This window comes from Dromaius novaehollandiae, chromosome 8 (genome assembly GCF_036370855.1).
Source record: "Dromaius novaehollandiae isolate bDroNov1 chromosome 8, bDroNov1.hap1, whole genome shotgun sequence".
Classification (NCBI taxonomy): Eukaryota; Metazoa; Chordata; class Aves; order Casuariiformes; family Dromaiidae; genus Dromaius; species Dromaius novaehollandiae.
Window position 1 is genome coordinate 37,313,113 of NC_088105.1, and position 27,854 is coordinate 37,340,966.

General features: G+C 43.9%; 2 long non-coding RNA genes across 5 annotated transcripts in view; one reads left to right on the forward strand and one right to left on the reverse strand.

Annotated features, from left to right (window-relative positions):
* The window catches only part of LOC112986472 (uncharacterized), a 371,351-nt gene that overhangs the window by 293,287 nt on the left and 50,210 nt on the right, over positions 1–27,854 (forward strand). The window lies entirely within an intron of this gene.
* Positions 15,928–19,114, reverse strand: LOC135329119 (uncharacterized). Its single transcript, XR_010390336.1, has 3 exons — positions 18,949–19,114; positions 18,471–18,686; positions 15,928–17,410 (listed from the first exon to the last, which is right to left on the reverse strand). It is a non-coding gene; the product is annotated as an uncharacterized LOC135329119 (long non-coding RNA).

The window sequence follows — 27,854 nt, forward strand, 5'->3', positions numbered from 1 at the left end:
AGATGCCTTTGGAGTCCAGGAAGTCTTGAGGGTGTGTCTCTTCTACTATAATTTCTCCTCCATGTACGTCGCAAACCTACTGACTGTCCATATGAAGATCTCTTCATGGGCACTACCATGAGTTTTGCCTCACTACCTGGTTTCCACTTTTGCTGTAATCCAGTGTTTTGGAGTGTGCTAAAATCACAGCCATTTGCTTTTGTTGCCAAAGATGGACTAATGCTGAAAACTCCCAAGAGATAAATGTGCTTTCATCCAAGTGGAGGTCAGACAGCCAAATTTCCCCCCTTAATAAGATCAGCAAGCACTTGATGCTGCATCATATTCGAAACTAATAATGAGTTAAACAATAACATTAGCAGCTGGGGGAAAGTGAAAGAATACCAGGAAATAGCTCCTCAGGAATCTTATAATTAGCATGTGGAATTCATTGCCACAAGCGATCGTTCTGATGAATGCTATTGTCCGAAAGGTATGGCCTTTACTCAAGAAAAACTTCCATTTGTCTGAGTAAGAAATCTCTGAGTGAGGTTTCTGGAAGGACTTGCTGTAGCAGTAAGGCAGGGCAAGAATGACTGTGCTTTGCTTCGCTGACAAGGTTGCTGCTCACAAAGACTAGGAAATATTGTCAGGGCTTCCTAGGAAGCCTGTCTAGCCTAAAATAGACAACCTGGGAATAATTGTTCCTGGAATCCTAATGCTTAATCCACCAGGTTTCCTCATTTCCCCTCAGCCCCATCTATTCCCTAAAATTAGTGGTCAGTTGGAGAGAAGGGGATTTCTGTGTCTACCTCAGCTGTTAGACCTCCATCGAAAAATCACTTGTCAACAATAACCACCTCTCATCTGATTATAAGGAAAAATTATTTTCCTGCCTTATTTTGGACCTGAATTAATGCCTGGAAGTGAATGCTGTAGTGTCATAGAAAACCAGTCTGTGAGCTCGCAGGCAATGTGCGAGTCTGCAGCCTGTCCCCCTGCCTGGGATTTACGTCTGCGCAATGACAGATTCTGCCTCGAGCAGCTCTAATTAGATGTAAGAGTGTGTGAGGACCCAGCAAATTTAGTCAGTTATTCTGCAGGCCTTGACACCAGCAAGGTTTTCTCCAGAGTCTGCACATTAATTCTGACATTAAATTTCCTTTATAGGTTTGTAAGTTTATATTTCTAACAAACTTGGCCTGCACTTTTTCCACTGGTGCCCATAATATGCCTCATTTTAGGACCAACTGAACAAGCTGGGATCTCTAGTGGTTTTATTTCCAGAATACAAGCTGGAAATTACACAATGAGCTAAAACATAGCCATGAACCCTGTATCATTTTAATCAGATATATATCATCGTGTTACATAGGAAGAGCTGTCCGTACAGCAACTGGAAAAAAGGTGTGAGTCATCGCTTCTTACTCCATATACGTAAGTGGAATCACACCACAGCTCGTAAGATGTGATAACATGTGGAAGAGAAGAGTTGAATGATCAAGGGTTATCGTTAGGATTTTGCAATTGAAATGACCTGTGATTCACTTCTAATTTCTGAGGGGTTTGCTGTTTTTTGGAGCTAGTGTAAAGCAGCGAGGAATGCTTTTTGTAACATCCAGAGCCTTGCGTTGTACAAAGGCATTGGCACACCATTTTGGACACGTAAAGGGCAAAGGGCTTGCCAAACAGTTGTGTCCTGACACCTCACTATTGGCTGAAAATTGACAGCCACACATTACACCATATCAGCTCAGCTGTGTCTTGTACTCATTATATTGGCTCAGGAGCTGCTTTTTTCCAGCCATGAATACATACGTAACTCGTGTGTGCCGTTCAAGCTGTCTCGCTGGAGATCTGCCATTAGCCAGGGAGGCTACATGGATTTGGTGTCCTGAAGGACAAATGAGTCTGAGAAAGTCAACAGAAATTCTACAGAGCCGCACAGGACTCATCTCAAATGGTGGGGAGCTGCTGCAGTCCCAACCTTTTGAAGCATTTGGCATAATTTCTGAAAGCTCAGCCCCATTAAAAACAACTGCTTTACTAAATAAATCAAAGTATTTTACATTTTCCCTGTCTCTTAAAAGCAAAATCCATTCAAGGTGGTATTGACTGGCTCTGTTCACTGAGCTGTTTCCTTCTGACTGGACGAACTTTCATCCTATTCCTCTCATGAAGTCTCTTTTTCAATAAATGAACAGCCATGCAGAAGCCACTATGTGTCGTGGGAACATGACCAGTAAGAGAAAATTAGAAGAAAGAAGAACCCAGGACTACACAGCATCTTGATAGCTAACTTGACTAGAGAGATTAATACTAACACAACCCAGAACGAACTGTTAAGTTTTGGGAGCTTTTGGGCAAAAGCAAACGTTGCAATTTCCCATGAACTTTTTTGTTCCTTGTATGCGGTTTACTCATACTTCCTTTTCACATCACTTCCTTTTCAAGACATAGATAGTCATGTTGACCAAATATTATTTTTATAGTTATGGCTAATTTTTTGTTCTTCTTGCCCAGGACAAACAAAGAGCAATGACAGAAGAAGAAATCTAGCTGAAGTCATGTATGTACTTTGAATCAGGGATAGATGTTTGTCTACAGGACACTATGTCTCAGACATACACGTTTGAATTACCTTTTGTAATATTATGGTCAGGGCTTTTGCAGAAGGGTAACTGGGTAGGTATAATAGTGTTTTCTGGCTTTCAGATCCATGACTCTGTGCATCTCCTCATTAAAAAAAAGCTTTTTCCTCAGTATATTTTCAAAGAAGCTGAACTTCAGTTGCTGATTCCTAGATGGAGGAACTACCTCTAACCATCGTGACTTAGGAAACTCATCTTTTACGAGCATCATTACAGCTCTTATTCAAAGACCACTGGACTCTGTGCAACCCTTCATTAACTCTAATTGGCCATGGGTCGAGCTATGTGTGCACAAAAAAGGTTGTCCTGAACGTTTTGAGGGCCTTGGGTTTTGTTGCCGCTCTATATGTTGAACATGACTGAGGTTTTCAGTAATTGTTCCAATGGTGAAAAACAGAAGAAATTTAGCTCACCAGAACAATCGCTCCTGTCTGATGATCTGGGTTTGATTAGGGGCCTTTGTAGATGTCTGAAAATCAGTTCATATCCTTTGCTTAAGAGGCAAACCCTGTAAAACATATTAAGTGTCCCACTGAGTATTGCTCACATTTAATTCTGTGCTTATTTTTGGTCACAAACTCAGTGGGAAACTGCGTAAACAAAGCTGCAATATGCATACACGCGCGCACACAAAAAGGTTGCCAAGCAAATGGTGCCAATGTGGGTAACTCTAATGTAAACACTGAGTCTAGACAAAATGATCTACAGGCAGAAGCCAACTCTGATGTCAAAGGAGATCAAATGTTGATAAAATTGCTAGAACCAGGGAGCCAAAGGGGGTTTGTGTTAGATTTGGATAGTGGTTAACAGTGATGTTTTTACTCAGCTTGAGTTAATGGAGTTTTTGACCTAATATATTACTTCAGACTTCCTAACTCTGCATCCAGAATCTGATTTAACAGGTCTGAAAAGCCTTTGCTTTAGTTAGTCCTTAGATGCCTTTCCAGACAGCGGGGTGCTTGGCCCCTCTTCCCGGACTGGATGGAGCGCCTGGGGGACTCGTGACCCAGCCGCTGGTGCCTGTGCAATGCTCTGTGATGCCAAGGGGGGTCACATCACGACCCACCGTGACCCACGGGGACGCTGAGTCCTTGTTGGCCTCCTGTAGCAGACTATGTGGCAAGTGCAATCTAGTTCCTCAGCAAATCTCAGCTCCAAAGCCACATTTGGTCCTGACAGGCACAGGCTGCTCTGCCTGGGTCCTCCAGCCCGGCATGCTGGAGAGCTGACAGCCAAAGGCATGGAAACAGCACGTTCTCAAAACCAGATTTCCAAGGTACGATTTCTCAAGGATGTATTAACACTGTATACCACTCATGACACAAAGGAGCTGCTGACCCTGTCCAGAGCATTCAAAAAAAGGAATGTTTAACAACCCTCTCTCTGTGCTTCGCTGTTTTTCTTCTCGGCTTTTGCATGCCTTATCTGAGATCTCTATCACATATTCCATTTGCCCGTTGTGTTGATCGGCCTGGTTGCAAGAATACTTGGTCAGATCGTGATTTGTCTTGAGGTTGTCCTGCCAACATCTGCACACACTCTGTTCTAGATGGGACACACTCAGCCTGATTTCTGGAATATAGGAACAAAGTGTCCCAAAACCAAAATAACTTTTTAAGTTGAAAACAAATTCACAAAAAGTTATTCGTGGGAAATGACTTAGACTGCAGAACACTGTGTCGGTTACTAAACAGGTTAGGGTCAGTGACATAAAGGAAAAAAGCACCATGAAAGAGAAAATCTGTTGCGTGGTTCTTGTGGTTGGGTAGATCTCCCACAGTTTGTGTCCTTGGCTGCCTCTCTCTGTTCCCAGGGCTTTGTCCCAGCTTGGTTGACTCCCAGGACTCCCTGCATGCCCAGCCCAGAAGAAGATCTTTGTTTTTCCCAGTTGGGTTCAGCCTGCTGTGTTCTTACCTTCTGGCTCCTTGGCAAACCACATGCTGGTGAAGGGGTGAGACAGAACGGTGGCATTGATGTTCTTGGAGGTTTACCGTGAGGAAAGGCCTGGTTTCTCCCACCAGCCAAAAGCCTGAGCCAGTCTGTGGCTCCTAGGCTAGTCCCTCAGCCCATAGCATGGCCAGCCCGTCCAAGCGACTTTCCCATCCATGTGGCTTCTCCCCCAGCCTGTCCATCCAGGCAGGGCCAGGAAAGAGGCCTCCCTGCTTCTGCCAGGCCCTGGAGCTTGGGAGTGATGCAGAAGATGCCGGGTTTGTGCCCTCCGGGCTGCACTGCCCTGGCTCTCCCCAGCCCTCCGAAGGGAAAGCTCTAGGGAAGATGCTCTCTCATGTTTCCCCCAGCTGCCCTAAAGGCACAGAACAGCTCTAAAATGAGGGAAGTCATATAATCTATGTTTTGAATTTTGCTTAAAAGCATATTAACCCCCCTCCCTTTTATTTTCTGGGGGATTTCCTTTGTTTTACTGAGCAGCTGCAGGCTGCATGGTCCCAGAATTGTAATTTTGGCCTGCAATAGCACCATATACTGTCACAGTGTGTATTACATATCCAATAAAGCCTGACTATTGCGTCCTCTGGGCGCACTTTAAAGTAATTGCTTGTAAAAGCACATACTCATCTCAGCTGCACTCGTCTGAGGGACCAGCAACAAAAAAGGCTCCCCGACTTTCCAGACCACAAATTTGACTTGTCTTCTTCCATCTCACCCTCCACTTCTGCCCTCCCTCACCCCCCATTTCATTTTCAAAGGGAACCACTCTGTGGCTGTCTTCACCCCTTCAGCCTCCCTCTCAGCTGCACTGGAGTAGCCCAGTGCAGAGCAGCACAAGTGCCTGGGGCAAGGAGGTGGCAGAGGAGAAGAAGTGAGATTCCCCCATCCCATAGGAGGTGGAAGCACCTCTTATTCCACCTCCTCCTCCACCAAAGCCCCCTTCTCCATTGAGTGGTCCATGGGGACGCGGAGGAGAAGTTGGGTTGGGCCATGGTGGGGGCTGTTAACTCTTCTCTGACCTATGAAGGACCCAGTGCCAGCCTCACGCCTGCCTTAGCTCTCCACCTTTGGGCAAAGAGTATTGTTCAAACATCAAAACTCCGGCACAACACCAAAGGAAAGCAATTTCTCTGACCAACACGGCCTACAAACCCCAGAGACTTTTCTTTTCCTCTTTCACCTCTTAAATCCTCTGTGCAAACAAGGAGCCCATAACCCTTTCTTGGCTGTTTTACCATGTCTCACGGTGACTATTAGAAATTAGTGACGAGTGAACATCCAGTGCTTTGCAGTTTGGGGTCACTTCACTTTAAATAAGCATCCAGACGTTTGCAGCTGAGCTAGCCAAAGCTCATTTGTCTCAAAATTTTCTCACGCGATTTCAGGCACAATTTCTTCTGGCCACAGCTGGGAGTATCAAGAGAATAGCCCCTTTGCTGTATTTTGGCATGTTTGGTTCTAGTGCTAGCCAGAACTGGAAGTTAGGGAAAAAAAATCTCTCTATCTGTCTTTCTCTCTCTCTATCTATCTATGTGTGTGCGCACAGAAATTTATACCCCTCAGAATCTTAACAAAGCTTTATTCAAAATGGGTTTGGATATGAAATAACATTTTGGGAAAAAATTTTGTTCTTCATTTTTGATCTGATATAACCCCGCTCATTAGCAATCAGTGCTTCAGTCCATTTTGGAACAAGAAATCATGAGATCTGACCCTTTTTTTTTTTTTTTTTTTTTTTTTGGTATTTTCAAGGCTATGCCTTTACAGAAAGTAACAGGCGAAAGTGTATCTGCTGACAGCTCATTGCAAGAATTCCAGGCAGGGGCTTGCAATATTTACACAAGGTGTTTCATTGTGAACTTTTTGTATGTGAAAGTATTAAAACACAATAAATACACATAGCAAGTTACAGAAAATTAATTCTTTTCCTTTCATTTCTGTAGCTGCAAGCAACCTTTGCCAATTCTCTTTCTATTCCAGAGCACAATTACGCCCATAAAAGACCAGAGAGTGTCTGCTCTATGCAACATTTCTGCTTGTTTATAACAGAGGGGAAAAAAATGGATTGAATTTATTGCAGCTGGTGGGGGAAATCTGTTTTTGTCCAGTTCACCTGAATGTTGCTGGAACCATGTGTGTGATATAAGGGGAATGGAGCATACCTGAAAAGAGTGTCTGCTGTTGAGCTTTCTGCGGGGTTTTCCTGAAGTCTGACCTTGGGCAATCATGGTCCTGCCTTGCTTTACAGAGATCTAATTGTTCCTAATTTCCTGTCGGTAAATGGTACAAGGTGTGGAGTTGCACTTCTAATGTTAAATTTCAATCATTTGTCTGACTTAATAGACGTGAATCGCTCTTTCAAATGTAAGTGCTTTAAGCCCATGCAGGACATATATATATTTTTGAAATCCACAGTGAGTGGGTAAAGCCATTTACTCAGGGCACCAGAAAACCTTTCCTACCTCCAGCTGTGAAGCTCTGGGGGAGCTGAGGGCATGGGGCTTGGATCTTCTGGTCTCAAGAAACGGGCTCCAGAGCAATATTGCTTTTTTCCCCCCGTGGAAATTGCAGTGGGTTCCCACGCGCCGGGGGCGAGCTGCCCATACGCTGTCCTAAACCGGCCACGGATGTGCTGGGGCAAATGCCCCTGAGCACGTGTGCCGGCTGACACCACGTGCAGCACCGCGGCGTGCGGGTGTTGCAGCGCTGTTGCGTTGTAGCTACCCCGTGGGCACAGCCTGCGTCACGGAGGCAGCGGCGAGACCACATAGAGCTTGGGGAGGGAGCACCCACTGCCTGATTCAGAGCCCTGTATCGAAGAGCATCTGCATGTCCTCATCCAAAATACATGGCGGTGCTTCTGCTGCACCTTGGCCTGGCTAGGTGTGATCAGGAGAGTACGGCTTCTTCCTGTTAATACTTCAAAGAGGCAATAAACTTGCAGGGAAAATTGCTTTTGACCTGTGATGATGCAATTAAAGATTTGCAAAATGGTTTTAACAGGATGTAGGCGAACTTATAAGAGAACTACTAATATCTGATAAATCAGCCCAGATAAAGCAATTTGTGTGTAGAAGGTAACTACTTAACTTTATTCAAGACATGAGTAACGTTTCAGTAAATAACAATTTATTGAAATCTTTAAGTCAGCAATCTTTTTCCCGCAAGGCTTCCACAGGTGAACTTGTTGCGTATGTTGGTAAATATTACTTGGGAGTAGATTAAAAAAATGTGACTCAACACACAATTTTCCCAGGCAATCAGAATCCCGACTCATAGCAATTATTCTAATTACAACATCCCCGTGTTTCGTATTTTTCATTCAGTTTTACACGCTGTTTTGAGAACTCCTAACAGGATACTAAATTGCATCTGAGTCTTTTTGCTCTTTCTAAAACACTCAATTACACCAAAAAAATCCATTCATTTATCAATATATGGAGTTATTTTGTCTATTCGTTGTATATGATACAGATTTACAAGTACTGAATCTATGAAAAATGGCTGTATTTTTCCTGTGAAAAAAAGATGCGTATTATAACTATTCCCTAAAAGAGAGTGTGTTTTAACATAATTGAGTTCATAACTAAACCCCTCCTGCACAGATAGCGTTTTATACTTGAATTTTGTTCTTTGAGCTTTTCAGCCTTTCAATTCCAGAACTGGATCCGTATCAGATTTCCTCTCTTAAATAGCTCTCCTGTCTGTTTTGTATAACTTCCAATGCTTTGCAGGGTATCTTTGTTTCAAAAATCTGTTGGTCTGCTCTGTTGGGACTACATATGTCTCTGTTGTGTTTAACTATCCCCTGCAACCTGTTAATATAGCATAATGGGTTTGCAAAGATAAAACCCTTACTAACAAAGTAATACTCTTTTCATTACAAAATGGACCCTGAAAAAAAGTAGATTCTTGAAATGAAAAATATTTCAAGAGAAGTAAAATCTAGGTCACAGCTTTTCTCAATTTTTGTAATTTAATGCAGCCTGGAATAATTGCTGCATGCATTCTTTTGAAATCAAGTCCTATAGTGTTCTTATTGCTCAGTCTCTATTTTCAAATGTTCTTGGTACTATACATTGTTCTGTTTTCCAAATAATTACATTGTAAAAAATGCTCGAAAAGTAAGTTGAATCAGAGTTTATCCAAATATTGAAAAGAAATGTAGCCATCCACATCAGTCCATTAGCTATTGGTTTCTTTGGGGGAAATTAATTCCACTTCTGAAGGCCTCACTGCCACAAAGCCCCAAACTTTGGAGGAAAATATACTTTAGCGAAGGGGACGGGAGAAGTGAAAGGCTTATGCCTCAAGTCTCAGGTAATCTTAGGGAAATCTGAGGAAATTAAGAAGAGCGTAAATGATGCGTAGGCTTTCTGCATCTTGTATGCAATTCCCTTTGCACAAAACAGTAGGATCATGCATGATTTCCTTTTAGGGTCCGTGTCCTTTTTCTATTGCATGTGCTACAGAAGACGATTTAGGAGCACTCTAAAGCAGTTTAAAAGCATCTGATGGAGGTAAAAAGGCTGGAGTCTTTGTGTACAATTCCTATCAATTACCTGGCAGACCCAGCTTTACATGACAAAAAATGACCGGGAAACCGGTCTTCTGGGATGTCTCCAGGCAGGTGAGACGCCACAGAGATGTATTTTGGAAGCCATCACTAGGCGTGACCCTCTTGCTGAGTGCAGTGCACCACACGGGAGATGGATCCTTCCACAAAAGACCACAAAAGCATCTAAGTGTGAATGCAGATCATGTAGGCACACGGCCTTAGCCTTTTCTTTTTCACAGAAGCCTAATTCAGGCTTTAATTGCTCTTTTTGTTCCTGCTTCCCCTTGCCTGTCAATTCAGGAATGCAGTGGGGAGGTTCTGGAAGGGACATAGCGGAAAAGCAATCCACCATGGATCGTCACCCTCCGTAAATGAAAGGCGGGCAGGTGAATGAAAGGTGGGCAGTGAGTACCATCGGTTTGTCACAAAAGTATTTTTCTTTCCCTTTGGCGTGGCTTTTCTCTGCTTCAGTGTGCCAAACCAGTGTGCACCACCTCACATGCCACCAGATCAGGGAAAAGATATGGAAGCTAAATACGAAAGAAAAATATCCTTTTATCTGTTAAGAGAGAAAATACTGGCATTCAGATCAAGCATAAATATTTGAAAAACTAGTCTATTAAACTAATGGATCATTTCCTTCTTTGTAGCTAAAATGAAGTATTTTAAAAAAACTCAGTAAGCCTCATGACTTTTTCTTCATGAAAAAGAATCAACTACAAGTATGAAGCTGAGCGCACAAAAGATTTTTATACATTCTTTGGTATCTCTTTCAACAAACACTCTTTGAAATTAATACACTTAACCTCTGTACACTTTTGTTGTGTCTAAAGAGAATCAGTTTTGCAATAGAAAAATGAGGAAAACTAAAACTGCTCTAATCAATAGTTACTTATCTTCCCTTTCAACCACTGCACTCCATCGCCATCTCTTTGCATTAAGTCAAAAAGTATGTTTTGTAGCACACTATATTTTAGGTGGGTTTTGTAACTGAGATCTAGGCAATTTCTGTGGCTTAACAACCTGATCTGCTTCCCACAGACTAGTTCAATAGGATCAGAAGTCAGGTGAGAAGCATCTACTGTTACTTGTTGCTGGATTTTTAATCCTAGCATTGGTGACCAAAAAAGATGGATGGCACAGATTTTATAATACTTTAGCCCTGTTCAACTTTAATTATATAATTCTTTTTTCTGAAAGTCATCAGTGTGTCCGTATTAAAGAAGTTGCCTGGGTTGCCCTTAAGTGCATTTCTAAAGTCTGATTTTTTTTATTCTTGATGACAATGATGGTAGTTGGATTGCATCTTTGGCTATTTTTGGTTAGTTTAGTCTGATCTTTTCTTTCCTATTCATGTGATTAGTTAAAATGAAAATAAGTAATGAATAGTAATTATACTAAGTAAATACAAATGTGATGATTGTTGAGTGTCGCTATAACCTGTAAAAAAATGTTTACATAGTTGTATAATGTGGCCCAATTTTTGAGCTTCAGGGAAGGGTCATTCCCAAACGTGCCTTTACCAAAAAGCAGATCATTAATTTGGTGTTATCACTTGGGAAGATACTGCAAAGTGTATCCCCAGAGCTCTGTGCTGTTCGGAGGGGAAGGGGAAAAGGGGACCAGATCCACAGTGACCATAAATAGCCATATCTCCATCTAAATCAGCAGAGGCGCACTGGATAACGAGGGAGGCCTCATGTAGCAGTAAATAGTGCTCTCCTTATGGGTTTGATGGTGCAGTGTTGAATAACCAGTGTCCAACAAGAGTAGAAGACCCCATCCCCTTTGCCTTTGGGTGATGCTTGTTGCCTGTGCCTGGTTACCTTCAAATGTGGTGGTGACACCGAACATGCGTGACGCACAGCCCCTCCACCCCCCAAAGGTATCTTGGTCAAATGCAGATTACACCAAACAAATCATTTAGATATGGAATTTTACTTTTTCTTATCTGGATTGTCTGACAAGCTCATCACCTTTCTTAATTGTCCATCTTTTGTCAATTATACTTATCAATATTTGAATGTCACTTTTTGTTTATTGGCTGTTAGATTCATGGGAGAGTGTAATATGGCTTTATTCCCTGATCAGATGAGCATATGATCTAGTGCCAAGTTTCCAACGTGAATGCTTGTGTTTTAAAATTTCTTTCCATTAATTTTTTGCTTCTATAATAGTTCTTGTCAGTAAATTTGTTCGTTACTGGAAAGAGAAACTTAAAAAGAACATAAACACAGTTGCAGTGCATTTAATAAAGCATTAAAATGAATATTCCTGGGAACTCTTTTTGTAGTATTTTCCCAGCAGTACTTCTTCCAGTGGATAGCTCTACCGAAGGTTCTGGGAGAGAAGGACACTAGGTCATTTTCCATGGAAATCCTTGTTCATTTAGCCAAGAGTCTGCAAGGATGGATGCTGTTTGGCAAGACATAATTCAATATCACAGTCTTCCCTGCCTGGGAATATAGATCAGTTGCTCAGCTTATCTGAGAAATCTTGTTTGTCTTTTTAAGCATTGAAATAAGTAGCTGGTTAAGAGGAAGATTTGAGGCAGTTTTGTTTGAAAATGTGGCCTTTTTCTAACAGCAGAGTTGTGCTGTCCCTATTCTTTTGGAAATCTGAGATGACTGCTTATTTGAGAGAGCTTCAATGAACATCTATGCTTGATGGTAAGCGCCTGTATTTTCATATACATTCCACTGATGAAAAAGAAACTTGAGACAAGTTGCAAAGAAGGTTTCATTCCCTCTGTTTGCAGAGGAACGCCAATAGGGCAAAGAAAGCTCAGACAAATGAATTAGATGGACCACATCTTAGTTGCAAGACTGCTGTATCCCTTCATGTTCCTGGGAGGGCAGAGCCCCCTTCTCCTCCTTCACCATCACCTAACTCCTGCGTGGCAGCTACAGCAACTGCTCTAATAGGAAATGCAATTTTAACTTTGTTTAATGCTAAAGCAAAGGTGCTAAAATGGCAAAGTCACTGCTGGTTGGGTCTCCAAGGAGCAATTAGACAGAACCTGGAACTGGACTAGGAAGTCCTGATTCTACCTCAGAATTCTTTGTTTTAGACTCATTTGGAGTGTTAGGTATTGAAAGCGTGCAGGAGTAGAACAAAGGAGCCTGCTTACAGGTTGTAAAATCACATCTTAAGCATCTCAGAGGGTTCATTCCACCTTGGTGTGATGAATTGAAACAAGCAATGTGGTTACAGATTCACACATTAAATCAGTTTAGAGATCAATCTCATGGAAGAAACCAATACATCTTCTGCTACCTATATAATCACATGCACAATTTATACTTGCAGGTGGGACCAGACAAGGATAGGAAGTGACTTACTGAGTTTTATTATCTTTCATTCCTACCAAAACTCAGACCATGTTTCTTTTTGTTTTATCTTATGTTCTTGGCTTAACCATCTTGGGAAGACACCACCATGTCCTCTTATCTTTTTCTGTGGTTTGGAAGAGTTGACACACGCTGCTCCAGCAAAATCTAGACTGATCTGGCAGGAAGCCCTCCCCAGCAGAAAATCTGCTCATGGACTTGAAAAATGGCCTGTTTCCCTGACCCAATGTTGAAATCTGAGCTAGTCAGATTAGAGTCAGTGAAGAGAAACAGGCGCTTAAAGGACCTCAGTCACCTCATGCTGCAGGAGACATCACACCTCCAATGTCCTTATTCCTCTCCATCGATTTGTGCGGGACCCTCGGGTGGCTATCTGACATACAGAAGTCTTCCTTGGGTACACCTAATGGGAGGGGAGGGGAATCGGTTCACGAAGATCTGTCTTGTTCATCACCTCTACCAGTTTTACCTGTGTTTCCTTCACATGTTTATCTTCTGGCTACTAGTGAGTTAAATGAAGAAAAAGCACGTTCCTAAAACAGCAAGTTCTCTGAAATCTGGACAGATCTTGCTGTCTTATTGTGTTATTCTGTAGAAATACCATCATTGTTTGATGCGGGAGGGGGAGGAAATCTGTTTTCCTCTGCATCAACAACTGCATTCCCTAAACCCTGCCAAAGCTGCTGAAGCAGAAGACCATCAAAATAAGAGAACCACTGTAATGTCTGAGGGGAATTCACAACTTTGATGTACCTGGGAAGACCATGAGTCACGGCAGATGTGGAAAGTATGGAACCATTAGAGAACGTCTTGCAAAACGCAGCGACGTAATGCCAGAGACACCAGATGGCTTGGACGGTGCTTTGCAGGCTCTGTTGTCTCCCTGGTTAGACACTTTGCTCTGAAACTTCTCCTATAACACACTTCCCGCTGGCGCAGTGGTCGCTCTATGCAGGAAGCCTGTGGACAGAACAGGGACAAGGTGGAGGTGTCGGATAACCGTGGGACTCTAAGTGCACGGGAGAGCATCAGGAGAACAGCAGCAGCGAGGGGGAAATTAGGGGACACAAATCCTGCAGAGGGCTCCAGGTTCATCCAGTGTTTTTTAGTGAGGGATTTTTATTGCAACACTTCCAGGGGAGATGGAGGCTATGACGAGCTGGATCCTTTGCAACACAGATACTAACTACTCTGCGTGCGGAGCAGCCAAGGCGTCTGCATGTGCTGTAGTTTAAACTTGGATGTAGTGCATTGGTCCTACGACTCTTTGTCATTGATCCCAGTGCAGGTGGATTCAGGGCCTTCCCCAGCGAGGTGCTGCTGAGGCCATGAAGGTCACAACTGAGCTGCTTCTCAGAACAGGGCCTGCAAGGATGAAGATGTGGGATCCATGTCGGAGACATTTCTCCCAGTCCCCTTGCTTAGAAGTGCAAAACTGTGCCCCTAAAAATCATGCGGGAAGATTACAACCAGCTTTTCACATTGCAATATGTTCTGTTTACAAATCGAGACCAAACTATGCAACCAAATCACAACCCCTTATTAAAGGGGAAAGACTGAGCTGATGAACTGCTGTGCGCCGCGTGGATAAACTGGAATTACTGCACTATGCCTTGGCTAATTGGCATAGGACCCAGTAACGTGGGTATCCAACCAGTCATTTTGTACATAGAAACTTGTAATTGTGTGAGTATTTCCACTCACTCTTTATTCGGCTGATGAAAATGCGCAGATGTGAGGGTGAAAGGTTGTGTGAGATTCAGGATGTCGCCAGCTCCTCCTAACTAGCCTCCCTGGGCTGTTCAAAAATTACTTCAATAATAATAATAGCAATACTAATTTACTCTAAATTGAGGAGAGTTAAAGCAAAGGAAGGCTGTGCCAGGAAGAAACAAGAAATCGAGAGGAGCATCTTCATCTCGAAATGGGCAGGGATGGGGTGACCGCACAGCTGGTCCTCTCCAGGTCCGTAGGGTGACGTTCCTCGTGCTTCCGCTTTCCATGCGCCAGCTCCCTTGTAGGAGCTGCACGGGCATTTGAGCAACTACCCAACCATAAAATAAGCACAAATGTTTTTGCAGGGAGAGGATGAGGAATGTGTTTGCAATCTGCTCCAAGCTCCCCCTAAAATAAGGATTCCACCTCCATGTACAACACTTATATTAGCACACAGGGAAGTTAAAAGAAAACAACAAAAAAATGGAATTGTTTTGGTCACATACTGCTGGGTTTGTTCTTTTCCAGACACACCGGATTAGACTCCTTTGCTGGTTTGTAGACACCCTAAATCTGACAGGGAAGGACTGAAGTACTGACATATGGTTAAGATAGTAAAACACCCAAAACCTTTCCAAGCATTAGCTGAAGTACATCCAAAATTCCATTAAAATACATACTGAAGTAATGTGGAAAAAGAGGGTTTTTTGCAGCCATTTATGTGTTTTTTGGTGTCCTAGTGTCATCATGACTCTTAACTCAAATTCCTGAATTTCACACACCCGGCACAAAACGCTGTGTTGACTTGGTGCCACAAATCAGATCTATTCAGGGAACTTTAATCTTATGGCCCCTCAAATCTAGCACTTCCAAATTAACACCAATTGTGGTTAGTTTCTTAATATGCCGTCTCTTTAGATATTCGTTTCTGGCCGTGTGCGACTGCTGACAGGAAAAATGTGTTGGAAAGATTTAACTCCAGCCTCATGCAAGCCAGTGATGTTTCAAAACGTTGATATTTTGATAGGAGTCTGGACACTGATGGATAAATGGTGGGTAATTTGGAGGAAAGTCCCTGGTATTCTCATTCCTCAAATCCAAATCCAGTCCCCCGCTGTCTGAGGCTGCCATGAGCAGACTGCACCAAAAGCTAGCCTTGCTCCCCTAAATCCTGTTCTAGTACCAAAAAATGTCAAGTGGACTCATTCTTCCTTCTGAGCACCTTGATGGAGATGGTACCCAGCAGTCCACCGTGGGCTAAAGTATCTTCAGAAAAAAAAAAAAGAGAGAGAGATGGGTCCTGGCTTGTGTTGGGGACCTCCAAGAAATCCTTCAGGGCTTTGGTGAGCTGGTAGCACTTCAGTGCGTGTTGTTATTTCATTTCCAGAGTATTAGGAAGATCTATACCATATTCCCTGTATTTCTCCCGAATGCATTACTTTGTTTGGACAACAGTGGGAATAACTCCGTGTTTATATACGGAGAGACATAGATGGCACTGGATAATCATGCTGCTCCGTTGCGGCTTAAGCTTTTGACTTTGCAGTCAAGGTGGGCTGAGCATGTGCCTTGTGTTTGGTCACGGCTCCGCACCTGAAAGGCGAGGAGACATTACTGCATCTGTCTTTGATTTGCATGCCCAGAGAAGGAAATTATATTCCAGCAGGTTTTTACACTCAGGTCATGTTTTTTTATTTCAAGCTGTTGAGGCTGTGCTGGAGCTCCCCTACCCAGGCACAAATGTTAGGGGATTTCAATATTTGGACATCGCTAATTAAGGTAACACTGAAACGTTGCTCTGCATCATTTTATTCATTCTAAAATAGTGCAGTTACTTGGGAAGTCATACCCCAAGGATCTCCTTATATTAAAAAGTAATGGAAATTCACAGGATTTTCCATTGAACAGAGAAATTGCTAAAATGTTCTTTTGAGATGAGAAATTAGTCAAGAAACTTCCAGATCGTTTCACCTGCAAACCAGGGAGAATGAAAGGACTGTAATGTGTCTTATTTGTTTTTTAATGAAATTTTCCCCTGTTTAATTTGGAGATGGCATTTTTGCCTGAAAAAACAACTCTGACTCTTTTCTAAAAGCTAAGAAAATAGCAATCCAAATATGAAAATGAAACAGAATTTTTAATTTATAGTCACACAAAAAAGATCAGTCAATCTGAAATGAGCTTTTTCCTAATTTTTCTGGTTTGGCAGCCAAATTAAAAAAAAAAATCATTCTGTGTGTGCAGCTCTAAATAATGTGCTTCAAAAATAGTCCAAAGGGATACATTCACAGAGAAACAGATTCTCTTTCATTTTTTAAGTCATCCAATAGCAGGGGGAAAAAAAGGACCAGAACCTCCTCCAAGTTTCCTTTCGCTGCTCCTCTTAAAACAAGGGAAAACACATTTCTGACCACATTACATGTTTTAGTTGGACACCGCTAAATGCAAGGCTTCTGCTGAAATGCAGGACACCACCCAACTGAAGTTCAAAGTCGGGCAACTCGCCATGATTATTTGTAAAATATAATGAATCACAAAGCTGTCGTAACAGCGAGCGCAATGGTAACGTGGAGCATCCTCTTGGTTGTAAACACCCTGCCGCAGTGGTCCCTGCTTCGTTTAGCCTAAGATTTTACCCTCCATTTGTGGCATAGAGAAATTTAGGGTGCATGAAGACTGTGGTTTGGGATGCCGGGTGCCCTTGTCTATCCTCTCATCTTCCCTGTTTAGCTTTGGGCAGTGCTTGAAGGCAACATCAAGGTTATCAGTGAGCGCGCTGGGATGTACGTGACCCACACTCAGGCAGGAGCAGGACAAAAAAAGGACCTGATATTGGAAGGAGCCAGTGCTTTTCTCTGAGGGAAGCGTTGCAGCTTCTTCACCTTCCCCTCGCTGGGAGGCTCTTGGTGCTTCTCAGCTCTGAGGAACCTCCGCAGCACGGCGCGCCACGTGCCACGTCTGCAAACCTGGCCTCCTTCCCCCATGGACGGACTGGGGCCCCACTGGAAATCAAGCTCCAGAGGAAACACGTGCACCGATGTCTCCTAATGTAAGGAGCTTTCACTAAACGTTGTGCTTTAATCCTTGACTTTCTCCCTTCTGGGGCTGGGTTCCTGTTCATTTGGGAGCATGAACTCAGCATTTTGTGTGTTCTTCATTCTTTTTTCTCGAGGGCACATTTCTGTCAGGCTCAACGGTAGATTTGTTTGCTGTGAAATATATAATTGCATTCACACTCCCTGGTTAAAGCATGTGTCTGTTAGTTAGCTTCCTAGATTCCCGTATCTACTACCAATTTAACTAGCACTGCTCCTGCCAAGAGCCCCTTGGAGTATGGTAAAGAGCGTAAGAGCAGAGGTTTTCTACTCTCATCCCCATCCCAGATATCTGCCCATCATCTCCTACAAGATCTGTGAATAGTGGAGCATGTCCATGTAGCTGAGTGGAAAAATCCATTAGGGGGGAGGAAAAAAAAAAAAAGCAGCAGTAAATATTTGTACTTCTTTAGATGCCCAAGAATTGGTCATCCCTGAGCCACCCCCCTCGGTTTTCCATAAAGTTTGGTTCTGACAGCGGAAAGCTCTTTGGGCCACCCAAAACTCACCGAACCGTGCACTTGAGGCAGGCCAGCTCCAAAGGCCAGGAGGATGTAGGAGAGCGATGCTGCATCGCGTGCAGCTGCCTCGGATCTCTCCGGCCCAGATGCCAGCCTTTATGACTAAAACTAGCCGCTGGCAGGAGTCCAGAGCACGGCTTTTGCTCCGTCGCTGGGTCCCTAATGAGGTGTGTGAACCTTTCCACCCCGAATCCCCTCAGAACTGGTCTACAAAAACCTCACTAAGTTTGGACCTGCCCACAGTTCAAACGGTGGTTTTCGCTGTAAGCAGAGAGGCTCTTAACCTTTTTTTTTGGCTGAAGCGGCTCGCCAAAATTCAGGACTTAGCACTTTGGGTTTTTTCCTTCTTTCCCATTTTGCTGGTGGGAAGAGAAGTGCATGGCTGAAGCCCGACCCTGCGATGATGTGGGCCTGCTTATTCCATGAGAACCCATGAAGCCTCGTTTCCTCCAACACACCAGGAATCAAAGGGCCGGAAAGGCTCTTCTTGCTCGGAGAGCCAAGTGTCTTTCCCGACCAGTGCTTGGCCCAAGAAGTTGCCTTTATAGCTTTCTCAGTTCCTGTGCTTATTCTGGCCTCATCCTCCCCTTCTCAGTGCTGCTGCGGGCAAGCTCCCGGCTCCCTTCCTACCACCACATCCGCCAGACACTTACTGTCGCCTTCCTGGTGCAGCTGGTTTTCACAGCGCTGGTGAAGGACTTTCGTGGAGCCCTTCCTCACCTGCCACAGTCCCAGTCCCCTGGGCTGGTTTAGCTGGTGCAAAGCGGTAGCTACGAGCATTCCCCATTCCTGGTCCTCGCACGGATGCACGTAGAAGGATCACTGCTATACTTGATGGTTTCCAGGAAAATTTAACCCACAACCTTCTCCTGCAATACAAAAAAGGTTTCACAATGTGTTGGTCCATACTACATCCATGGCTACAAGCCCCGGTAGGGAATGGATGTGTATTTACTTAAAGAAAGAAATTAATGGCAACATTTGGCTAAAACATCAGCAAACTAATTGGAGGATAAAGTGCAGCAAGATTGTTATGACGGGCCACTTGCTAGAATATATGACTTCTGGGTCTCCTCAAACATGAATCTTTGCGATTTCATTACAGCTAATGTAAATCTATTCCACTCTCACCTTGGACCTGCTCTTCGTGAATGTGGAGAAAAAACCTTGTCCACAACTAGGAGATTTCGCCCTCGTCAACAAATGGCAACAGCAAAAGCAGCTGAGCTGCACCGTTTGGGGTCTGCCAGGCTCCAGCGATCGCCTCCCCTCCCTCGGACCAGCAGCAGAGCAGCGCAGCACGTGACGCTGGGGCGTCATGTGACGCATTTTTAAGTATAATAGCATTTGTATGGCTTGGGGCTTCCTCTCCAAAGCAAATAGATCCAGCGCAACTCCGTGCATACACGGCTGCTTTAATAAATGTACTTGCGTATGCTATAAAAAATAGCACATTTTCCTGGCCCCGAGGATATGGATTTGTCTACAAACAGTGCTGCAGCGTGTAGTTTCGGAATCTTTTTGTGCCATGGAAAACAAGGGAATTTTAGTAAGCCCTCGATACAAAACTACCGGCGTTGTCTGCTGTACAAAACTTCGCAACCGTTCTCATTCACATCGTCAACAAACAGTCTGAAAGAAGTGGTGTGCCGGGGTGTGGGAAAAAGAGCCTTGTGGTTTTTGGTTTCAGCTCTGCCTGTGAATCACTTTGCAGTCTTGGGCTAGCGACTTAGCCTCTCTGGGACTCGATCTCTTCAGCTCCACAGTGGGCTGGCCAATTTTTAGTGGACCTCATTCAAGGGGGTGTTTGAAAATATTCCTGGGAGATAAGTCAGAGAGTCCCTGAAGAAAGATGGCACATAAAAGCAGTATAGTATTACCATGCTTGCCGGAGTATCATGGCTTTATACTTCCAGAAATCCAGATGTCTTACAAGAAAAGGCGTTATTGTTGCATACGTATGATTTTTTTGTCCTTAAAGGCAAACAAAGCTACGTCTTCCAGACAGGGACCAAGATCCTGACATCCTCATCAGGCAGACTCCCACCGAAGCCAACTCCGGTTTTGCCTGAGCTAGAATTTGGCTCTTTGTGAATAATCCAACATAATCCATTGACTCTTTAACCCGTAAATTGTCAAGCTCAATAATTTCCAGCTAAGCAGATGGCTGAAAACAAATAACCTGTAAGATAAGGTACTCTGGCTCTAGTTTTAACTAAAATTGAAGTTTGCTAAACACAAACGTTATAGTTACATAAATAACAAAAGAAAAAATCACCACTGAAGCCAAAAATCGTTTTTCTGCAAAAACATAGAGGATCAATTTCTCCAGTTTAGTATTACCAAACTTGGCAGTAATTCACATTTGAAGTATAATGATGTCATCTGGTTGGCCTTTTCCCATTGCAAACAGTAAATCTTAAAATCTGGAGAGATCTTTTATTTGGTTATTCATATTGTACTGCATCAAGGGGTTACAACACATGTGCCTGGGCTTATTAAAATCATCTGGAAGAGAAGAGCTTATTATTTAAAGGCACAGTACTTGAGCCTATTTTGTTTTTCCTGGAGACTGTTTTTATCTGATGTCAGCTGCACTTGCAATCATACGCTCACCACCACTTCTGTCGCTTTGAGAGGGTCCTTTGTTTCGAGTGGCTTTTTGTAGTGTCTGGAAATAGATGCTCTTACCCGTGGACTTGCATCCATCGTCCAAGGGATGGAGAACATACGATGCCTTTCTTCCTCCGTGAGGAGCTTGCACCAGCATGGTAGATCTCCTCTTTGGCTTTTGGATGGAAAGTTCCTGTACTCTGGCACTGAAGTCCACCCGAAACGTCCCGTTTTGGGGAACAGGCATGTTGTTGTGCTCTGGCAAGCCAAATTTCATGCTTCCAGGGACGGTTTCGTAGCAGATAGGCCGTGCATTTACTATGGTGCAATGAGCAAATAACAGGCTGGAGTTTTTAATGTTCTGCGGTGCCTTCGGCTGGGCTGCTGCTTTCTCTGCTTTCCCGAATTTCCGAAGGCTTCTTTCTCCTGCTAATTTTTATTTACGTTTCTGAGGTTTGCGTTGTTTGGGGTTTGGTTTGGGCCGCTGGCTGTTTTTCTTGGAATATGCAGCCGCGGAGATCAGGATGTCCTTACTACGCTCTTTCATGGAATTTTCCTTCGCTAGAGATCGCTCTGTATTTCTTCAAGGCAGCAAGCCAGTCCGGCCATACCGAGGAACCTGTTTTTTCAGGCAGTGGATTCCTTGTCATAGATCCACATGACATCTCATTATGCCTCTGCTCGCTCGTTTTTTTTCTATTTACTTAATATTGCTGTGCGCGTGTTTGTATCGGCGCGTTTGGCCCTGGCTCCCCCTTGAGTCAATCCGTGCCGGTTTCTTCTTCAGACCTGCATGTTTTGAGGTTTCGGTGGTTTCTTAAATCTCCTCGTGATATGGGGGAAAGGCCTGTTTTTTATGTTAGCCGTGTAGGGAAGTTTAGTGCTGACGGACCCTGCTGAAACTTTGCTCAACTCTGCTCCCACAAAAGTGTTACTGAAATACTTCTCGCCAATTGTGAACGCTCCAGATAGCAACGCAGAGGGTGCCAGGTACATAAAATCGTCACGAGGTTGGAATTAGAAATAATTTAAAAGCCCCACATTTTTTCTCTTATCTGAAGAAGGAAACAGTGCTTAACACCTGAAAAATTAAGATAACCTAATTTGAGAACACACTTTTGTTTTTCCCAGAGTGTTTGGCGAGATATGGCAATAAGAAAAGCCTTGTTGCAGCTTTGAAATTAGCAGATGATTTCTCACATTCAGCGCTGTCACGCAAAGCAGATTTCTGTGCCTGGGATGGGTCTCTCCGATGGGGGAAACCAGTTTGGGGCATTGGGCAGGACATTCTGAGATCTGCCATCGAAAATCTTCCTCTGGTCGTTTCCTCACCACCCACAAAAGTATATTGCTGCATTATCCACACTCATGTATATTATTTCTAGCCATTTATCTATATAAATAATATAGGGATAAAATGCAGATCCTTGTGTTATCTTAAAAAAAGATCTGGATTGTAGATTCTCTTAAATTTCAAGGTCTGAAAGTCTTTTTATCACAGTGCTGTCACAGTTTTTTCCACTTAATGTGCCATCTTAGGAGTTGTCTTGGTGCCTCAGTTTCCTGGTTGTCCCACAGCATCTGCATATTAACTGTTTAGTTCTGTACAGTGACTGTCACAAGAGAGTTGCTATAGCTAATATTAAATTCTGTCCCAAGAGTTATAATGGTCTCCTTATGTGTATTTGCACACCGTGGTACACGCTGCAGCCTCTGTCTTGCTTGCATGATCCTGCAGGATAATATAATGCAAGTGACAATGATGAAAAGTGTTGTTATGCTTTCAGCTATGCTGGCTTTTTAATAGGAGCTGCTGTAACCTCATTGTGTCTCCATTTCTTCATCTGTATGATGGATACAGTATTCTTGTTCCATCACACATGGTTGTGGTTGGGCCACAGCACAACGAGTTAATGTTTGCAGACGCAACGTGATTGCTGGAGAGTGCAGAAAGACCACGTATAAAAACGAGTCACAGATTTCCATCCAGACTGTTCCTCAGTGGGAAGTGGGGCTCGTAACTTAAATCACCTTTTTACAAAAAAGGTTTGCTTTCCATGGGGGCAAAAATTGACATTTCCTGAAATTACTAGAAGTTTTCATCTGACAGTGAAAAATGTACTGGACACAGTTGAAAGCTTTTTGATTTTTCAATGAAAACACAACATTTCTAGAAAAGAAAACTTTCCTTCTTGACTGGTCCTGGCCAACTGTTTCTTTACTCTCTAGCGTACTCGATCATTGCTGCACTGACTTTTTTGTAGCTTAGAAAAAGTACTATGATTAACATCGTTGTAGAGGCCTGTTAAATGACAGTGGATATTTTAGAGTTATTGTACCTGCTTAGTCAAACAGAACATGCTTCCAATTAACATCGGCCTGCACTGTTGCAAAATAAATATGTAACTCATTGTCAGCTGGTATCACAGGTTTTGAACTGAAATACATCCCAAAGGAAATGTATAACAAATATTTCGTAGCAGTTGCATAAATCATGAGAAAATGTGCATTGTTTCTTTCTCTCTCTTTCTTGGGATGCGGCAGCCCTTAAAACACTAACGAGCATATGTGCCTGTTCCCTTCTCCGTGCAGAGCTCAGTTACCTCCAGTCTTTTGCCTGAGCTCCTGGAGAAATCAGTTTGCAGGTTACACCTTCATGGTGAATTAGTGCCAGATTGTATCAGCTACAAATAACCCTGAAGAGAGAGGAGTAGAAAATGGCATTGTCCCAGGGGAAATTCCAGGAAGGGTTGGTCGTTAGAGGCCAAACGCTTCCTCATGTGCCCAGGAAATGTGCAGATCACTGTCTGTTTAACCCAAACCTCTGTCCTCAGCAGAGCAGTTCTTCTCTTCTTGATCATGTCTCAGTCTACATTAAGATGAGGACTATCCTTAAATTCATTCTTCTCCCATTAAATGACAAACAAGATATGAATAATTTGAGTTAACCCAGTATTAACCCTGCATGGAACGCCCTACCTGCCCCAGATTTAACTAAGGTTAACCCACAGACTTGAATTTCTGCCTGTGTTTCATACAGAATTAGTGCCCTGTAATTACATGAGTTTCTGTAGATGAGCAAGTTCCTCATTTCACCTCTGAGCTCTTGATATCCTTCCCACTGGTGTCCCCTCACCCCATCATCTAGCTGGAGATCCTGTGTTCATCCATCACATGTAAAGAAAGGCTTCACCTATTTGCTACCACGTTCTTTATGAACTTGTCCCACCAGCCTCCTCTGCTCGGGTTACTCCCCTACCCTGTTCATAAGCTTCACTTCAGTCAAGGCCTCACAAGGAATGGACTCCCCTAGCACAAACACAAGATAGTGAGTTGGTTATATAAAATAAACCAAACTGGCCTACAAAAAAGGCACTGTGCAGTAAAATTAGGCATTACCTAGTCTGGTCTTGTGCAAGTCCTTTCCCTGTCTTTCCTATTCATTTTTTGGTGCGTCTCCCTGAACACCATGCTGCGAGGACCCCAGGGCAAGGCTCGAGGTTGGCTGCTATGCCAGGTCTCTGGGCACTGTCAGCCTGATCCTTGTTTGATGGTAGATATCATTCAGAATTCAATCCATCACGATAACATGTTATTTAAGCAGCAAGTAGGAGGGTTTTTGGCTCCGCCAATCCATCATGCTCTCTGGCCATGTTTGCTTGGCCTTCTATGATCCTTGAAGGACCCTCCAAAAATCTGCTTCTTCCCTCTGCTCCAAGGCACAGTTGATGCTACTGAAAACTCCCTGACTAGCATTGGTGCATTCCCACGACCAGAGATTTCATGCACCCTCCCACCCCCTGCAATAGTCTATCTCAGTGCTTCACTGTTATTACCAAAGCATAATATTTTTTTACCCTCTAAATCCCTCTTGTCGCAGTATAAGTCCCTGCTTTCTTGTGCTGTCTGCAAAGGACAAAAAAAGCAATATATTCCCTTCTGTTCTGACTGTGGTCACTCAGCTCTGACGTCTTTCCTCTGATCATCTTTCCTTTTGCTTAAAAATCTGATAACGAGTTTTAATTCTTCTTCTTTCCTTAGAGAAGAAACATTTTGCTCCCTTATTTTTAAATGCAGGAAATACATAAACATCAGCGTTGGCAAAACAAGTGCGAGCAATATGTGACCAAGCGCAAAGGAGGCATTCAACAGGGATACCGTGTGGGCTGCTGAAAATAGAAATGCAAACTGCAAAGGGATAGATTCTGTGCTGATGTAACCTGACATTGCGCCGCTGGGCCATGAAACGCCTAAGTTGAGGACACACCGAAGGTGCCGTTCGGCGAAGGTGACGGGCGATTGGGCAGGCTGCGGGGCTGGAATGTGTTGGATCTCTTTGGGAGGAGAGGGTGCTAGGGATTATAAAAATGGTATATGAAAGGGAAGAGAGGCTTTTAGAAAAAGAGGGCTGTTTTAGTGCATTTTGTGAGACTGCGCAGGAACTGGTTGGAGGGATGCTACACAGACACTTTGTACAAATCGGAGGGTGTCAAATGCTTGGATGACATTCAAGTATGTATATTCACCATGTCTCTTGTTGGCTTCTAGCAGCCGTCTAAATCCCAAAGGATCCCTATTATTAATTTATCCTTGATTCTTAGATAGGCACAGGCTATTTTGATAAAGGGAGGAGAGCTATTGTGACTTTCCTTCCTTTATTGCTCCACCCAAGATAAAACGGACAGGATATTTTACAGCATTGTGCCTACAGTCAATATATCGTCTAGCAAAAGGTGCTGAACCTCAGATACCAGGCTCCCTTATGCGCTAAGTTGTTTATTTCATATAGAAAACTTCAGAAGTTTGCTTTTTCAGGATTTCCTTCTTGCTCCTAAATTGCTCAGTCATAACCTTTGTTTCAGACCGTATTATGTAACTGCCTAATTAAGACATGCACTTGGTGTCTGCTCGTCTTTAAGCGTAACCTGAAGAAAAAGGTTGCTGTTCAGTTGAACAGCATGCCACATTTTGCTTGCTTGCTTGCTTGTTTTTTACATTTTATTGATTCTGGGATGGTACAAGAGAAAGCAGCCACAACAGCCTTCAGATCACATTCAGTCAAAATACAGCCTTATCCCTTCAAAGACTGTGTTCCAGAAACTCTGTGCAAATGTTGTTATGGGATCATCATGACCTACACCTTTTGACATGCACACTTCTGGTTGCTCTTGCTTCTCTCTTATCACTGTTGTGTCTCTGTGCAGGCCTTTGAGTCTGTCTTACAGCATGCCCTGTTAGCTGGGCTCCCTTTTGGTGCCTGTCACGTTTTTCACCCCCTGCTTGCCAGAGGTTCATGCCAGGTACGAAGGAGAACGTCAGCTTGTGCTTCCACCGAGGAGAACTGCTGCTGGAAAGAGTCAGGATATTATCGAGTAATCCACTTTTGTGTGTGCTCTGTACAAGAGTGACTCTTTTTTCTTTAAGGGTAGAGACTTTGCCAATGGGCAAAGGAGCAGGGTCTCTGCGGACGGTCCAGGGTCTGGACCAGCGGGGACTTGAGCACTGAGCAGAGCCTCAGTTATGCTAATGTTGTCCCAGGTGTAGGAAAGGATTTGACTCACACATCCCAGGAGGATCCTCGGCTGCCCAGTTTTTCTGTTGCTGGTCACACAGTGTCTCTCCAGGACAGATGGGATACGGTTTGGCGCCTGGGCCAGGGACAACCACCCATTTCACCCCTCGGTAGCCAGGCATGTGCATGGGCCCCAGCAGCAAAGGCCTCTCTTTAGCCTTCTGGTGACTTGTCATTGACACCCACCCCCAAATGTTGACCTTATTCTGGGAAAAACAGTTCAGGGAACTTGCACAATGAAAGGGCTTCTGGGATGCTCGCTGCGCTGGCTCTGGGAGCTGAGCCCAGTTTGCCCAGGAGAAACCGGTCAAGGCGATGTGTTTCACCTCTTTTCCCCTAAGGGCCTGGTATCGGAGGGCTACAGGACCGGTACCTTGTTTACCCAGGCAGTTTGAGTAAATCCGGTTCCTTCACCGATACAACCCCGTCAGCCAAAACGGATTGGTGCCTCATAAAAAGGGGCACCTGCTCTTTTATCCTTTACATGAAAAACAGTCTTGAAAATACACGAATAAGCCGTGTTGTTTTAGTGAGACATGGAAATTAACTGTCACTGCCAAAACACAACTCCTTCTCTCAGCCTCCTGTTCTGGGTAGAAGAACAGTAATTTGCTCGCTCCCGACTTCCTGTTATTAAGCCAATTGTTCAATTTTCAGAAAGATTTGGGATCATAATCTGAAACCCAGGGGTTGACTTTGGCGCAGCACAGACCTCCTCCTCCTCCTCCTTCTCCTCCTCCTCCTCCTCCTCTCTCGGGGTCGGGTGCGAAGCTGGGCAGCGATGGATGTCCCTGCAGCGTGGGGGAAGCGTGTCCCCTCTGCGTGGGGCCAGCTGTGGGGTCCGTGGGTGGGGACGGCCACGGGGCACACGCTGGAGCTGAGGGAAACACGAAGAGTGAATCAGCCCCTGGGTTTCGTAGAAGACTTGCCACCACAGCCTGATCCTTGTTTTTTTCTTAGAGGGCTGAAACAGCTCTGAAAGCAGTCTTTTTAAGGGAAAAAGCCTTGTTTTCTTTGTAAAAATAACCCACCTACCATAATAAGATTACTGCATGTTATGAAATGTATTAAAAGAGAGAGTAGCTACCCGAAACAAGGACTTTGCATGCCTGGCTTCTGCCAAGGCCATGAGCAAAGTCCCCTTACACACAGAAATGTAGGTTTTCTTCTGCTAATGCCACACAAGAACGATACTGAGAAACTCCCCAAGCAGAGTCACAAACGGCCAAGTTATGGAGGGATTTCCTGGGGGGAAATGAAGGCTAAATATAGACGAGCAAAGGCCTGAAGCTGGGGGCTAAGGTGGCTGTTTGCTATATGAACGGTGCAGCTGCGTGTATCTCAGCTGCCAATGCGCGGCACTTCCCGAAATGCGGAGGATGCTGAGTGCCCCTCGAGGGCTCGCCCAGTGTTAAGGGGACCCCCTCGCCCAGGTGCAATGATCTCTGCAGCCATGATAAGCACTGATAAAAATAGCTTAATCAAAGACATGTTGCTGCATTGGTGAACACTTAAAAATTTTCTGTTCTTCGGACGACTGACTTTTCTATTCTTAAACAGCATTAGATGAAAACAGGTTCCACGTTTACTTTTTTTTTTTAATAAAGCCTATCACCATTCTGTCTGAATGCTGTTAGTATTACAGGAGAGATTTTCAACGGCACAAATAGCAGTTCAGCTTCCAATTCCCATCAGCGATCCAAAGGGGATGACCATGAAATTGCCCTTTGTGCACTGAAACTCATTCCTGCCTATCCTGCGCTATTAGGTTACACGTATGGGCTTCTTCTGTTGACCTCGAATCCCTGCAGAGCTTGTGTTTGCAGCTGCTGGCAGGGCTGGGACTCCTGGT